The sequence below is a fragment of the Propithecus coquereli genome, unplaced genomic scaffold, assembly GCF_000956105.1.
Source record: "Propithecus coquereli isolate 6110/MARCELLA unplaced genomic scaffold, Pcoq_1.0 Scaffold139, whole genome shotgun sequence".
Lineage (NCBI taxonomy): Eukaryota > Metazoa > Chordata > Mammalia > Primates > Indriidae > Propithecus > Propithecus coquereli.
Window position 1 is genome coordinate 1,457,924 of NW_012138191.1, and position 14,896 is coordinate 1,472,819.

General features: G+C 38.4%; 1 protein-coding gene across 1 annotated transcript in view; it reads right to left on the reverse strand.

Moving 5' to 3' along the window:
* The window catches only part of PLCB1 (phospholipase C, beta 1 (phosphoinositide-specific)), a 756,841-nt gene that overhangs the window by 551,461 nt on the left and 190,484 nt on the right, over positions 1–14,896 (reverse strand). The window lies entirely within an intron of this gene.

Consider the following 14,896-nt stretch of genomic DNA (forward strand, 5'->3'; position numbering starts at 1 on the left):
AGTTCTAAGAATTCTTCCTCAGAGAGCTGAAAATAGCTGCCTGCCTCCCTTTGGACTTTTTTTCCTCCAGGCTAAAGGCCCCAAATGTTCCCAGTGGATCCTGCTGCTCTACCTTACCCTTCTGAACCCTCCCCGCTATCAACAGGCCTCTTACAAGCAGCGCCAGAATCCGGTTCTCCCTGACCAGCATTACTGTAGGCAATCAGTTGTTCTCCAGGAGTCCTTTCTTCTTGGCTAATAATTTCTCCATTTTTAAAATGTCATTTTAACAGTCTCAGAAAAAATTAATTCCTAAGTCACATAAATTACTATAATGCTTTTCTTCTGCAATTTTCCAAATGTACTGGAGATGCCAGGAAGAGCCCTAGTATTTGCCTTGTAATGGCACTAATTGCCCAGAACTCAATATTCATTCCTGAAGCAGAAGAGAATAATGACAATGTGCATCATGCTTGCAGGAAGATAATGCCGGGGCACCAAGCAACCCCCAAGACAGAAGAACAAGCATTGATGGGGGTCAGATCTGCTCATGCACATGCAGAGACACTCGAGTGTAGCCAACAGGGGCAATTATGACATATGAATCATGCTTCTAAAGAGAAGGTGACAAATGATATGACAAGCCAGAAAATAAAAATAAAGGACAAGACTTGAGTGGGAACTATTTAGTAAGGTGGACAGAATTTTGTGTTAAGATCGTCTCCTTTATGGTTCAGTACCAAGGCAGTCTAGAACAGAGCTCCCCAACAAGGCAGCACGTCATGAACAGTTGTGACAGATCTGCCTGGGTGAGACCCGAGCAGTAAAGGTCCCAGCTGGTCACCTCCAGCACCACAAGGTCTGCATATGCATTATATTAATATTTTCCCTATGTATGCAATGTCACCCCCCCAAAAATAAGCACTGGTATAAAAAATATTCTTTTTCCATCAACTTCCAGGATCATTCTGAAAATATATATCATAGCAGTGGAGCAAAGAAAACACACTCCAGGCAAAAGGAAAAGACATTTATAGTGCAAGCATTGATAGGTAGACCCCCCATTCATTAAGGCTTAGCATTGCATTAATCTGTGCAGATGGCATCTGGTACAGAAATATCAATAGCTATGGTTATAGGAAAGTTGATAAAGACTCTGAAAGTCAATGTCTGAACTTTGAGCCCTTGCCAAGAGCACCTCAGAATGTTCTATAATGGCATGTTAACCTTGATACAAGGACACAAGCAGCCATGCGTGGAAAAGCTTGGGGCGGAGGTAGGTACGGGCCACAGACTAGCCTGGGATGTGAAAGAGAAACAAAAGACCACATAGAACTGGAATGAGCATAGAAGAACTTGGGCCTGTTTCAAGTTAGTAACATTTCTCTAAGTCAGTGCTGGCAAAGTTCACCAATTCTTTGTCAAGAAGAGACTGGAATTAAACCTGGAACTATATGAGTTAGAGCTGAATATTCACTTTAGTGTTTTATTTTGGAACCAGTTATTTATTCAGCCAATAAACCAAGAATATATAAATATATGGGTCAGTATGTTATACTACTCAGTAAATTATTTCTAATATATTCCACCGTATAGTTCCAAATCTTGTTAACAAGTTATTTTTGTCACATTTATGAAGCCTTGGGAAGGAAAAGAATATTTATTCTGAATGCCTGTTATATGCCAGTGATTATAGTAAATGTTTTATGTATAGCATTCTATTTAATGCTTATAAAGTTATGAGGTAGATGATATTATTCCCATTTGCAAGTGAAAGTAGTGAAGCTTCCGGAGGTTTATTAACTTGTCCCAAATCATACAGCTATTAACAGAAAGATGTAGCTTGTTTTCTACTGAATTATTTATTCCACCACAACATGCTACCTGAGAACTAAGAGAGTCTTGTTGTCGAGAGTATACATCCTAAACAATGTATCTAGTAAATAGGACCCAAAACAGAGCAGGGGCCAGACAGGGTTTCTACCAGTTCAAGCACATGTCACAAAGAGTACAGTGACAGTGTTTGCACCTGTGGCTCCAAATAGGCTTCTAAGACAGGGTTTCTCAACTTCAGCACTATCAACATTTTAGGCCAGATGTTTTGTTTGTTTGTTTGTTATAGCGGACATCTTGTGCATTGTAGGAAGTTTAGTAGTATCCCTGGCCTCTACCCACTAGATGCCAGTAGCATCTTCCCACAAGGTATGACAACAAAAGTGTCTCCAGACATTGTCAAATATTCCCTGGGGATGAGGGGCACAACTGCCCCCAGTTGAGAAACATTGATGTGAGGCCATGAAATAAAAATTTTCTTCATCGAGAAGTAACACATAAAGCATTGCTAAGTTCAAGGACTTGCTCAGCATTAAAACCTGGACATTAATAGAATCCCCAGTTCTTTACTCTGGACCTAGATTAAAGCAACAACGTCTTTGTACTGTGTATTTAGTAGTAGTTAAGCTAAGTAACTCTAGCTGTTCTACCAGATAATCCTCAAAATCTCATTGCCTTAATTCATTGCAAGATTATTCCTTAACTCATGTTACAAAGCAGTGTGGGCATTCTTGGTCAGATGGCTTTCCTGCAGGTGACCATTCAGGAACTTGGGCTCCAATGTCTTTGGCTCCACCGTCTTCAACACATGACTGGAATTCCCTCCATTGAGTCAGGGATAGGGAAAAGGTGGTGAGGAAGTCACATCCTCTCTGGAACTGTATCAGCCTGGATGTGACACACATCACTTTTCTCACATTGGACTGGTGAGAGACAATCATGTAGTCCTTCACCGAGAAGACTTTTGCTGACAATAACCCTACACCATGGAAGGGCATATGTATTTTTAGTGATCTTCTAGCCATCTGGGCCCAGCTATGTATCTTTCAAAGCAACTACATAGACATTTCAGTCAAATAAGAACCCTGTAAGTGAGGCAAATATGATTCTAATCACATATGTGTTATTTTCACATTTCATACATGGTAAAGTTTGTACACAAATAGTTCCGATTTGGGGTTGATATCCCAGGGCTAGAACTCCAGAGTTTGACTCTGAATTGAGATTTCCTCCCTCAGAAGGCAGGTAATGCATATTCGGAACAGGCAGGGAGTACCATTAGCCAAAGAGAGGAACGATGGAGCAGTTATAAGCACTTTCACTGGAGTCTGACTGGGTTCAAACCCTGGCTTTGCCACTGAGCAGTTTCGTGTGAACTTAGGCAAGTAATTTAGTTTCTCAGTGCCTCCATTTTCTCAAGTAGGAAAAATCGCCATTACCATACTATAGGATAGTCATGAAGTTTAAATGAGATGCTACATGTAAAGCACTTAAAAGAGTGTCCAGTAAATTTTGGTTATTGCTATTATGTCACAAGAGATAATAAACACATGATCTATAAATTTACAGAATTTTCTGCCTACTATATATCACACTTAAGTTCTGTTTTGATATCTATTTAGTTGTTTCCACCTTAGCCTGTTTACAAAGAACACTGGCTTTGGCAAATTTGCTGAATTCTACAGTAGAAAGTGGGAGAGAAGGCATCTGGGAAAGCAAGTGTCAATGAATCAGCATAAATCCTTCCCCACAGCTGGAAAGCAGCCCAGAGTGCAAGCCCCACCAACAGCAAGTCAGTGGAATCCTGTTCATTTAAATACCAAGGGCAGCAGGGAGCACGATGAAAGAAGGAAGCAAGGTCAAATGCCTTGTGTGTTCTTCTGCCAGTTCAGTAGCCAGAAATTCTAGGGCTAAGAACAGAAACCTAGCACCCAACCTCACCTTCCAGGTCACGGTCTTGAATCACCTGGTCTTACAGATGAGGAGACAAAGGTCAATGGTTAAACGGGAGACATGAGTCCCAAACCTCATATTTGTTAATTTTGTGGGCCAATTGTCTTACCTGTGCTGCATTAATGGGTGTCACTTTATATTCCATAATGCTGCACAGTGAAGTGATGTGAAGCTACATAAGGTAAGCACAAAAAGTCCACAGAATATCTTTCAGTAGGGTGCCAAATTTTCCCACACACAAACACCTCTTTAAGGGAAATTTCCCCCAAACTGAAGGTGAGTTTCCACCTCCTATGAGTATTTGGCTTCATTTATTTAATGAAACAAAACAAAACAACACTGCTTTACCCCAACAACAATCTCTTTGTTAAGGATCAAAATATCCCAAAGCCCCTCTTTCAGTTAAATGCCTAATAACTGAAGCTGTAATGGTTTGGTGGACTCAGACACCACGCTTCAGTAACTTCTTTCAGAAAGATGGTGTGTGAAAAACTGCTCACATCACTGCGGCACAGGCATGCCCCTAACCACAAAATCGTGCAAAAGTCATCAGCCTGCCAAGAGAAGAGGCTTTGCTTTCGGCAGACTAGTGTTTAAAAAAACACCAAAAACCACAAAACAACAACCTCAAAATGTCAGTTTTGGATAATCCCCTTCTCCCGATTTTAATACAGGAAAAAAATTCACATGCATTGAGTTTCATTCTTCAGTGTATAAATTTTGCTTTAAGAATACAGTGGCAGGCATAGTGTTCCCAAAGCCAGTCTTTGTTTGGAAAACATTATTTTCTGATAGAATGGATCCTCAGAGCCACTTCCCAATTTCAGCTATACAAGATTTTAATATTCTCTGGATGTTCAGTAAAATTCCACTGAGTAATTTTGAACACTGGAGTGACAACATAAATATTTTTACACATGTATGTACACATGAGTTTGTGTACGTAAGTGCATGTACGTGGATAAAATTTCTGCTGGTCTACCATTTCTGACCTATAATAATGATATTTTATACAGTGCAACCTCATATATACCAGAAGTGCCTCATGTATATTAAATATACAGTGTACACTGAAAACCTACTTTATGCCTTGAGAAAATATGACTTCCTTCCTATCTCTCTCCTTCGTAGTTCATTCTGTTTTACATTCATCCTTTATGACACAGGAAAGGACCTAGATGCTGTTATTGTGGGTGCCAATAATATAATATTCCTTCAACTCAACCAGCAACAAATGCCATCAAAATGTCCAGATACAGTCTTTCAGAATCTGTTACATGTCAATGAGTTTGTCCCCCAAGTAGATTTGCAGAACATTCTGCCACCTTTGTAGGATCCTGTGAATGCTATCAAGAAAACACGAATCCCAAGCCAACCTCTTTTTTTTTGTCTGTTTTTTGAGGAGAAGGAAAGAAGAGTTTATTAATTTGCCAGCAAATAAGGAGGTTGGCAGACTCCTGTCTCAAAATACCAACGTCCTGCTGTATATGAGAAATTAGCACTGGTCTGATGCAACTGAACCAGTAAAAAGAGGAGAGATAATCCAATCCAGTGGATTTGAGAACCTTCTTAAGGAGCACACTTTATTAATGCAGCATGGCTTCTCTATGGCTATAAAATGCAGCTTCTTAAGCATTTATATGCAACATTTGGAAGGACCATGTCCTTATTACAATGGTTAAGCATGTAGGCTCTGGAATCAGACTGCCTGGGTTCAAATCTCAGCTTTAGTAGGTATAGCTATGAAACTTGATGGAGGTTTCTTAATCTCTCTGTGCTTCCACTTCCCATCTAAAAAGGAAAATGAGAGTAATATCTGCCCCCTACATTTTCTATAATGATTGAGTTAATACAGTGTAAAGTGTTAAGAATAGGCCCAGCACAGGATAAACAATTAATAAATGATGGCTATTATTATTAATTCAATGTCATCATTTCCATTAATTTTAAGGCCCCACAGTTCTATCCTACATTTTTCAGCAGGAGAAGGGATCTTTACCTTAATGGTTTTCACCCCAGGAAAGAATTATTCCTAAACATCAACCTATTTTTTCTTATTTTCAATTATAAAATATGTCAGCATTTTATTACAAGAGGGAAATCTGAAATATAGCTTCTTTACAAATATTCAATTCTTATTGAAATACACATTTCTGCTGTGTAGGAGATTTCATGAAATTCATAAGATGAGTCCTCATGAAGTTCTAGATTAGGAAAATCCCAACTCTAATTTCAGAACACGGTGGGGTATAGCTCTGGGTATTACATAGAGTGTCCTCTGAAGCAAACTCTAAAAGTAACCACAGCCCAAATCAAGTGATGATTTCAATAAGAGAGCAATGCTGAAAAGCTTCATTGTGTATCTGGCTTTGGGCTCCTATTAGCAGAGGAAGATGTCATGTTATCAGTGACATTACCATTGCACACGGAACAAAATATGGTAGCCTCAGAGACGAACCTGGATCATTGAAATTTCCTGGCAGCTGAAAGGAGGAAACATTTCAGTTGTCTGCATGCAGGAGTGAAAAGGAAACAATGGCTGCAAATGTGGTGGATCAAAACAAGTCCGAGTTTTAGGCTGATAGGACAAAATGCTGCCTGTACTCAAAGTTCTGGCAGCTCTAGTTGTGAGATGTTCAACCACTATCCAAGCACATCTGGTAGAAAAGCAAGTAAGGATTTTAAAAGTCTTCTGTGAAAGAGGCTGAGATTCATTTCTGTTCATCAGAACACTTGTAAAACCATTTCATCAAACTTCTCCCTTTATAGAATATTGGATATAAATACAGGAATATAGAATTAAACTTTGTCATTTAAGATCCCCAAAGCTAATCAGATGAGTGGCAGTAATGAGTTAGAATCATCGCTTGAATCTTACATTCTCATTTGATACTTGAAGATACTGTCACAGTCAAATATTGATTCTGTAGATACTGGGGTTGTTTGAGATTGATAGCTTCTTGATTCTGTACGCAGCGTGATGTCACACACACATCTGGTCAATCAATTGACGAGAAGTCCGTGATTAGTTGGCCATAACATAATATCATGATTATGGTCCATGTTTTCTCCCTGAGCAATCTCCCACCCCAGGGAGTCTTCTAGGAACCCTGGAGCAGTAAGAATTCTCTTAGATATTTTATTTCAAGGCATGTATCTCATGCAGAATACTCAAAACAGAATCAACTTTGATATGGCAAAAGTAGTATATTAGAGTAGCAGTGAGCTATTGTTTTATATGTATACGTGCTTAGTTTGTAAAACTTATATAGAGAGATATATTAAGTATATATTTATTAGTTATCCAGGAATAAAGAAATAACAAATAAAACACACCAATAGAAATGATGCAGGATAACTGAAATTAAAATGGGATGATTAGGGCCACACTCAGGCCATGCACTTACAAAAAGCAAAAAACTAGTCATATGTCATATGCTTAAAAATTAAGATAAGAAAAGTCAACATAGTGACAAGAGAAGCTGGCTGTGGACACCAGCAGTTTGTGCATCTGCCTCCTCTTTCCATTTTAAGCACTCTGCAGAAGCAGCAGAATTCAAATTTAAAGTATTATAAAAGAGTTCAGCAAGACAAATGAGAAGAAAAAAAGATTTGATGAACAATATTTAAAAAATGATCCCTACTCACATTTTCATGTACAGTTTGATCATCCCTAATCTGTCCAAAATCTGAAACATTTTGAGTGCTAACATGATGCTCAAAGGAAATATTCATTGGACCAGTTCAGATTTTCAGATTAGGGATTTGGATATGCACAACTGGCATAATGCAAATATTCCAAAATCTGAAAAAATCCAATATCAGAAACACTTCTGATCCTAAGCATTTTAGATAAGGGATACCCTGCCTGTATTTATATGTGTGTGTGTGTGTGTGTGTGTGTGTGTGTGTGTGTATACATGTGTTTTACTGTATAGGTATATATCATTATATATGCATATATAACATTATAACTATACACATGTACATATATAGTATATATTTGCAGTTAGCAAAATAAACTAAAAGATAATCAGTTTTATAAGATGGCAACTGGAAGACAATATAATTTTTAAACTATGTGTGAAATAAATCACCAGCCAGAAAAGCCTCAGAAAAATACACGGGGGCCTAAGTGAACCACAAATTAATTTAAAAATTAGAATATAGAGTTTGTCATGAAGTAAACTGAGGAATACCCTGATATTTACTGAACTGAACTATGATGAGCAGGCCTTCCCGGGCAAAGACTGCTAACTGTCCTCCAACATCCATGTTTCCTTTCTGCCTTTTGGCAAGAGCAACCCCTGAGTGTTGGTTGAACTCTTGGCCACTAAGCTTCATTTCCCACCTTCCCTTGCAGCCAAGCATGGGCATCTTACTCAGTGCTGGCCAATAGGATGTGAGCATCAGTGACTTATGAAAGTTCTGCATTCTATTTTTAAAAGGAAACTATTTCCCTCTACATTCTTCTCCCTTCCCACAAGTGGAATGAGGACATGGTACTGTGATCCATGTTGAGCCATATAAATACTTTAGCATATGGTGGAACAACGTAAAACACACCTGGATACCTAGAAAACCACATGGAGTAGGGTCACCTTAAACTGCCCACTGGTTCAGACCTTAATATGAAAAAGAAATAAACCTTCCATCTTTTTTAGGTCACTTTTGTGGGCCCCGTAAAAGCAACCACATCAACTTCTGGCAAATACCAGCATCCATTTCAGTATTATGTTTCAGTCTTGATAAGCAGGTACACTCTTGAAACACTTCTAGAATGTTATAGAATTAAAATAAAAATGAGGTTACAATCTGGCTCTGATTAAAAAAAAAATCCCCCTTTTTTTTCCTTAAAAAAAGCAAAATACATTAGGGGGTTACCTAGATAGAAGATATGATTAATGATAGACATTTTGTTGCTTCAGAGGTTTCAAATAGCCGAACTAAGTCACTAGCAAAACTTTCTGAGGAAGTACATAACTTATACCAAGAACAATTTTGTAAGTCATGAAAAAGAAATGAATTTTTTTAAGACTGGGCAAATCATACGCCAAGGGAAATCATAATCTATCATTCCTGGGAAGCTTAAAAACAATTGAAAATTGCCTATTCTTTGGCCTTCAGCGTCATTCTGTTGTGCAAGAGGAGCTGGGCCAGAATGCAAACATTTTACCTCCAGAATCTTACACTCAGTACCCAGGTGAACAATTAAAAGCTAGACAAATGAGCAACAACACAAAATGAATATCACGTAAGTTACTTTATATTAAAATTTTACTCTGTAGAGGTTAATATGTCACTACATGATTTCCCAGAGAATTAATATTTAGTATGAAGAGCTGGAAGAAAACAGGTTAAGAATCTTCCAAAGTTAAAGAGACCCATATAAACATATTTGCAGATATTTACGCTTCCAAGTAGGAACACTTAACAGAGAGCAAAATATTTACTTAGGCAACCTTGAAGGGAAAATCTCTTTTAAAAGAATAAACTTTTAATTACTCTTACCTAGATTGGAAAAGTAGGTAGAGAAGTACTTGTAGCTTCAATCAGATTTTCAAAATATTCTAAGATATGTTGTTCCCCAGAAACAACTTTTCCAATGGGCTATGCCCTTTGCAATTCAGGTCAAGGGTGTTTTCCTCTGTGGAGCTTTCAAATCCCCCAGGGAAAGTCAAGCCTTTCAACTTCTTGAACATTCTACTACCTAACCCTATTGTTGGTTTGTCTACCCTCATTTCTGCTTAACTAGGAACTCCTGGAGAACAGCCAGACGTGGAACCTCACAAGAGCGTGGACACTGCAGACAGACAGGGTTCAAATCCAAGCTCCACCAAATCATTTGCATGTGACCTTGGGTATATTAGTTTATCCTCCTGAGCCTTATCTCTGAAATAAGCCAGATGATTAAATGGGTGACTGTGAAGATTAAATGAGTTAATACGTGATAAATTTCTCAGCCCAGTACCTGGAACACAGTAAGTCCTGCATAAATTGTCAGGTCATATTCTGACTCCGTAGGTGTCTTCTCTGAACAGAAAGGTAGATTAACACCATAGTAGGCCAAGTTCACAGATGGTATGAATCTTACAAATAAGTGCTACTTATTAAAATATTTAAAACTTTTTCAGTGAAAATATAACTTCACTGAAATACTGGGATGGTCACAGCCCCACAAAACTATCTCAAAGGCTTACCAGAGAACATTCTAGAACAATAGTCTATAGTACATCAATCTTAGTCCAGAATAGCAGCCCTTTCTTTGAAGACCTGGAACTCAAAATCTAAAACACTGCTTTTCAGAATATGCATTAATCTATCTAACCAAGAAAACTGCCTCTGTAGTTTTAAGTCACTTATTTATTTCAGAGCATCTTCGAAATGTCCCTTCTTTTCAGCCTCCCCTGTTAACTCCTATTATTCCCACTCCTGCAAATCACTGGAGACTTCTAACTGTTTGTATCATGATTGTTACAAGAAGAAAACTTCAGTTTAAATGCCAAATTTCACAAGAAAAGTACCTAAAAACCTGTTTGTGTTTTTCCTGTGTCAGTACCTAATGTTATCAAAAACTTTAATGTAATAGTTTTATTCTTTGAAAATTGTTTAGAAATTCTTCCCACATGGAAAGCCCATAAGAGCACCTATCAAATACCCAGCACCCCAGTCATATTGTGTTACTTTGTGTTTCCCTAGAAGCAGCGGCTGTGACAAGGATTTAAGCACAAGTCATTTTTTATTTTTTTTTGGAAACACCCAGGCACACTGATGTTTATGAATTCATGAGACCAAAATAGCACTGAAGGCCAATGAAAAAGTGCCTCTTGGCATCATTTACACTATTATAAAATAAAATGAGAAAAAATTAATTTTCTCTAACCTACAACCCTCATGCTTCTACTTCAAAATAATTCAAGAAGTTCCAATCCCTAAATTCCTGCCCTTGGAGTCCCCATATCAGAGAAGATCTGATAACTATAGTTTTTCCCAGTGATACTTCATAATGCCTCATTCATTCAACAAATATTTGCATGATATTTATAATAAAAAATGATAATTTATAGTAAGAAAGAAAATCAACCATCTGATTATTCCCTAATATGATCAACCCTTTTTACACTTTCAATATTCAAAGTTTATTGTTTATAATTTCCTCTGGGTTGATTATGGATTTAGAAGAATGTTGGGAGGGATTGTTGCCTGACTCTTCCAGAAAATATCAAAATTGAATATAGTTCTTTCAGTTATATTTCATGAGGGTGAAAACGGTGTATAAATAATCTTTGTCAATGAATTTCATACACACACACACATACACACACATACCCCTTTTTGGAGACTGTGACCTACGACTAAGTTCCGTTCATAATTTTAAAAGCTCCTGTTCTTAGCTGTACTAATCACAGTAGCCTAGCAGTGTTATGCTTATAGCAGTCACTTTGTAGAAATCAGTTGAATTCAATGAAAAAAGCAATAGTACATATTTTTTTTCTTGATTTAGAAGTCAACATCTTACTTCAGTTTTCTCACTTCACACTTCCCTCTAGATAAATATATTTTAAAAGATATTTAGATAGAGCATGAAAATTAGCAAAAGTATTGCTGCTTTATGATCTTCGATACATTAAATTAGGCTAATATTTTTTTTTCAGCAATGACTGAGCATGGTATTAGGCTAAGTACACTGTACTTACAAACTTTGGGAAGTCTCTGTGATGATTAAAGGAAATCATTATTAAATGTAGTAGCATAAAAAAAAAATCAGCCAATTTCTTGAGAATCAACCCTTCCATCAAGAGGTGGAATTAATGTCCCTCCCTTGAATATAGACTGCTTTGAATAAGTGACTTGCTTCTAACTTAACAGAAGCCTAGATCATAGACAGCAGCAGAGCCATTGCCTGGTTCTCCCTCCAACAACATGAATCTTTGGAGTTTTGAACCACCAGGTGAGAAGCCCAACTATCCTGAATCAATCCTGCTGTCTCAGAGCCCCAACTGTTACAGACCCCAGCTGTATGGGTCTGCCCAGTCAAGACAACAGGTACGTGCGTGGGGAAGCAAGGCTCTAGCCTCAGGAAACTTCTGAGGGCAGATTCCTGCAGGTCAACTAGATGGGCCTAGTTGACCCTCAGAACCGTAATAGATAATAATGACCAATGATTGTTATTTTATCGCACTGAGTTTGGGGTGGTATGTTACACAGAAATTGATAACTGGAACATTATGTACTTTATAAATAAATTTTCCTAGAAATACCTTATACATTATAAAGAATCCATGACTGTATTTCAGAAAGGACAGAAAACATATCCAGAAGAAAGAGAATGAGCAAATTCTGCAAGTGCATGTAACCAAGTTTATGCTGGCTTCAAATCTCTGTTGGCACTGTGTTTCCAAAATAATCAGCTACTGGGGTTTGACTGAAAACCCTTTCCACTCTGTGAGATGGAGATCTGCTTGCACTAGGCAGCTTCTCTGAAGAGCCTCGCCTTTCTAATGAACAAGAGCTGTTCCTTTCACTTCTAACACAATGAGAGATGTATTTTTTTTTTTTTATGTCAGTTCTGTCAAACCCTGACATGCAGTACAGCCCCAAACAATTCCACAGGTCTGGTCAGTAGGAGCTGTTTGCTTTCCTTTGACAGACCAAGTAGGCTGCTCACTCTACCAAGTGAAGGAAAGTTCTGAAAAAGCTTACTGAATTTACGTTTTCCTCTGTCATTTTTAATTCAAAACTTTGGAAGTAAATTTTTGGGCTCTTTCACTTTCTGAGAAATATCTTCTGTTGATTTGGATACGTGTTTTTCTACTTTATGTCTGATGACCTAAGGCTCATACTTAAAAAACTAATTTAAAAAATACTCGTAGAATAAATCCTATCTTTTCATTCTATTTTTATAACCATCTTCTATCTCGGAATTTAATGAGTTTTTTTTCTTAAGGGCAACGTCAGCAAGAACTATTAAGATTTTGGTGTTGTTCTGTATCTACTGATTTTTTTCTTATTTTACACATTATTCTTCATCCACTGTACAAAAAACTTGACCTTGTAGGGTGAGGCTAAATGACCTTGGAATGCAAGGGAAAAAGAGAAATGGAGAAGGATTGAAGGATTGATAGAGGAAAGAAAAGGACAGAATGAAAATGTAATAAAATAATTAGGATAGCTTCAGCAATCTAATTTTTGGAATATTATGGTAGATGTCTTCGGAAGGGTCACCCAAGTAAAACACTCTCAGATAAGGGCTAGGGCAGTGGTCTCCAACCTTTTTGGCACCAGGGACTGGTTACATGGAAGACAATTTTTCCACAGAAGGGGGTTGGGGGCGGGGGGAATGGCTTCAAGATGATTCTAGCATATTATGTTTATTGTGCAGTCAAACCTCTCTGCTAATGATACTCTGTATTTGCAGCCATTCCCCAGTGGTAGCATCACCGCCTCAGTTCCACCTCAGATCATCAGGCATTAGATTCTAATAAGAAGTGTGCAACCTAGATCCCTCGAATACGCAGTTTACAGTAAGGTTCACCCTCCTATAAGAATTTAATGCCTCTGATCTGACAGGAGGTAGAGCTTATGAGGTGATTCAGGTGATGGGGAGTGGATGTAGATACAGATGAAGCTTTGATCACTTGCCCACTGCTCACCTCCTGCTGTGCACCCAGTTAGTAACAGGCCCCAACCTGTACTGGTCTGTGGCCCAGGGGTTGGGGACACAGGGCGAAGGTACAAGAAGTTTGTCTGTGAAATGTAATCCTAGGGCTGAGTGCAGTGGCTCAATGCTGTAATCCCAACACTTTGGGAGACTGAGGCAGGAGGATTGCTTAAGCCTAGCAGTTTGAGGCTGCAATGAGCTGTTATCACACCACTGCACTCCAGCCTGGGTGATAGAGTGAGACCCTGTCTCAAAGGAGAAAACAAAACAAAACAAAACAAAAAACCAATCCCAGAAAGCAATGATAGGTGAGTGGGAATGCAAGGCAGGGAAGTAAAGGAAATCAAAAGAGGGTTGATTAATAAATGGGTCACTGTTGCTGGCAACAGGGGCTCATCCCTGCTGGGGAGCTCTAGAACACTAAGGAGAACATGCCTCAGATCTGTCCCAACCAAAAGCTGAGGGACTTGGGGTATTTTTTGACCCATTAGTAATTGGTGGAAGGGGCTGCTTCCTCAGGATTTAATTCCCTGACACTTTCAGCCGGCCCAGCACGTAGCCAAGAACCCCTTCCAGAGGCCTGAAAAATCTCTCAGACAGAAAGTCACAAGTACTTGTAATAAGAACCTAGCAGCACATATGCCAAAGGAGAATCAGAGTGACCCTGACATGTCTGCTGTGCTGACCAAAGTCCTCCTGCACAGGATGCCCGGGACAGAGCAGGCATGTGACAGTGGCCTTTGATTTGAGGTTTTTACTTATTTGGAAACATTTTGATGATTTGGTAACACAGTTGTAGACCAAGTACTATTATCAAAGCCAGTTGAATTTTGCTGTTGATCCTGTGCTCATGAAGTTTTGTATATGTGATTTTTGAGAACTATGGACTACCGATAAATATTTAAAGGACCCTACGCCTTCTCTGGCACATTATCAGAAGCCTACTGTTCCCATCCCAGGACCCATATCACCCCTCCAGTTTCTTCAAAGTTTCTCCTAACCTCCAGGGCAGCAAGAATGCTTATTTTAAAAGTTGATTTCCAGTAACATATATCAAACACATAGGCAACAGAACATGGAAGTTGATAGGAGTAAACAGGATTAGAAAACAAATTTACGAAGCGCTTGGAACATGATGACAAGGGGTTTGATGAATGCCAATTAGGAGCCAGCTAAAGGGCTTCCTGGGTTAAAATCTGTTTTCAATCAGAATTTTTCTCACACATGTTTACATTGTGCTATAAAAGGGAACATGTACATACTCATACAAATAAAAACCACCAAGGAGAACAGTTTTGTGAGTTATTAGTATTGTGTACCATCTTTTTTTGAACACTGCAGAATTAGCTCACAACCTAAATAGTTTCTTTCAATTATGTTTGCTAAGGCAGAAGTGCAGGATGACAGAAAAATATTACAATCTATTACTCTTTTCCTCCTCTTCATTCTCTCTTTCTCTCTCTTTTTTTC